The sequence below is a fragment of the Penaeus japonicus genome, unplaced genomic scaffold (genome assembly GCF_977035675.1).
Source record: "Penaeus japonicus unplaced genomic scaffold, GWHDUDI00000001_assembly GWHDUDI00000022, whole genome shotgun sequence".
NCBI classification, from domain to species: Eukaryota; Metazoa; Arthropoda; class Malacostraca; order Decapoda; family Penaeidae; genus Penaeus; species Penaeus japonicus.
Window position 1 is genome coordinate 37,904,356 of NW_028234424.1, and position 2,500 is coordinate 37,906,855.

The 2,500-nt window shown below is 32.9% G+C and overlaps 1 protein-coding gene across 1 annotated transcript in view; it reads left to right on the top strand.

The window, feature by feature from the left end:
* Window positions 1–846, top strand: part of LOC122257939 (tyrosine-protein kinase Src64B) — a 197,955-nt gene extending 197,109 nt beyond the window's left edge. The window contains exon 13 of the mRNA XM_043023671.2: window positions 1–846. This exon is cut by the window's left edge and continues 5,767 nt beyond it. The gene's annotated coding sequence lies outside the window, so the exon portion shown is untranslated.
* Window positions 847–2,500: the final 1,654 nt, after the last annotated feature.

Here is a 2,500-nt window from a genome sequence, read left to right on the forward strand (position 1 = left end):
TCTGTTGATTCAGGGAGTGGCTGGTGCAAATATTTATTACACAAATGTGAAGTCTGTCTACAGGTCTGTGTGTTAAAACCTAGACTGACCTGGCCTTCTTATGCATTGGTGTCATCACACTTGTTCTAATACTTGACGTCTTATCCATTTCCTCTGTTCCCGAGATCACAACGCTAAATATGATATTTTGAACTTTCTCATTAGTAATTATTGGTTCAAAATTGTTTGTGTGCTATGGCACTTCAGCTAGTCAGGTATTGCACTTATTAGGCTAAATATTATCTCACAGAGAGTTTGATATATACAAGTAACTTAGATTAGTAGAACAAAAGTATTTATTTTTAATAAATGCGTTTGAAATTAATAGTTGGCAAAAGCATGTGCCATAATGATAAAATGACTTCTCTGTTAACTGATAATAATCTATATATCATCCAGCTTCATACATCTTAATATGACACATTGAATCCATTTGTCAGTCAAAACGTATTGGGTAAACTAAAAACTTGCTCTTGAGAGGACACGAAAGACTAAATATTTCTTGTGAAAGAAGTGTGATTATAAACATGCCATCACCTCGACATATTGGCTAAAGAGATACTATATTTTCCTGCATACCAGATACCTCTTTTTCATGAATCTGTAATCTCATTTATGTTTGTAGTAGAAAATGCTCTCTTGCTTTTGTTATGATCATAGTATGTGATTGAACAAGACTTTTATACTTTTTAACTTTTTTATAATGTAAGTAAGACATTTAATAACAGTACACACATTGATGCTGTTGATGTCTGTTTCATAGTAATTAATACTGTATCAAAACAATAAAATGTGTTCGTCTGTTAATATTGTTTGATTTGGAGATTCCGGAGTCCAGGTGAAATATGTAGACTGTAATTAAATACTATTTAAAACTTATGAAATTAATATGTCCAGGTGTAAGAAATATGTAGAATCTAGTTAATACTATTTAAAACTAATGAAATTTACTATGTTTTGTAATTTTATACAAATTGTACTGATAATTTCTCAACATGTTATCATCACTGAAGGTGTTCCTCATAATTATGAGCTATGAACCTGAGTAACAGTATTATATATGTCAATAATGTTTAAGAAAACCAAGGAAAGATAAGTTACAAAAAGAAACATTTTTTTTACTTGGAAGACCTACTAGGGAAATAAAGTATTTAAATTGTTTCAGTAACTATATTGCACATTATTTTGACTACTTAATTCACCACTGGACATCACTGCTCATCGTTCTAAATATTTCATCGCCAGCGGTTTTCATTTTTTATATTTTTTTGATTTTTTTTTTTTTTTTTTTTTTTATTCATTTATTTATTTTTTTTTTTTAACTCTCCAAGGGGTTTCTCAACCACAGATCTTAATAGTCCAAATTAACCTTTGATTTAAAATGGCTAAATTCAAAGGAAATGAACTGGAATACGCACAAAAGCAGAAAGCCAGAGATTAGAAGAATCTAAAGGGGAAACGGAATAATTTCGTTACAATTTTCATCGTTCATCTAACGGCCTCTTTAACGGCTCTCTGCTGAGAAACGCTACCTGCACGATCTACTCAGTGGATGGTTAGCATTTCTTTCTTTCTTTTCTATGGCAGTTTCCTCTCCTTGTTTTTAGTTTTGAGTTTGTCTGTTTCCCGCCCTTCTATTGGATCTTCCTCTACCTTGTATGGTGTAAGAGGGGGGGGGGGTGTAACGTGTGGGGAAGACCTGAGAATAATGTTGTAATTCAAATTCAAATTCAATTTCAAAAGGGGGAATAAGGGAGGGGTTGATTCAGTAAGATCAGTAAGAAATAATAAACGCGTTAATAGATAAGAAACGAGTTAACAGATAAGAAAGAGGGGAGGGGGGGCAAAACCCCCTGGATGCCATTTCCATTAACTCTCATGTCAGGCTATATTTGATCTTTTTTAAAGGAACTATCACCATTGTTATAATTACGCATCCATAACAAGAGTAGTAAGAACAAAATACGGGTCCTTTATTAAAGCAGGATGAACACAAGCATAATCAAAATAACAAAAGATCAACATGGATGAACCAGGAAAACAGAACGAGGGAAAAAAGAAAAAAAGTAACAAATGGGTGATGAAGACGGAACTAAGCTAAACAAAGTTATGAGGAACATGGGTGATGGTGGTGGGGAAATAAACATGGTGAGGCAGACTGCATAGTGACATAAATAAATTGGCAATATTGTTTTAATGGTAGGTCGAATATAGCGGTATATTTGAGCATCTGTAGGGATTATTGAGGTATGACTTGATCAATAGGGAGGGAGACTAAAGGAGGACATTGAATATATATTTATTTAATCATGATTGCATAATATAAATAAAATAGATATCTAAGCTTCATATAAAAAATGAACGGAAAAGAACAATAGAGCAATATCAAAGGAATAAGAGATGAGTGCAAGCGTGCAAGCATCGCATGCATTAAAAGTGCATTGTTACATAAGCAGGTGCT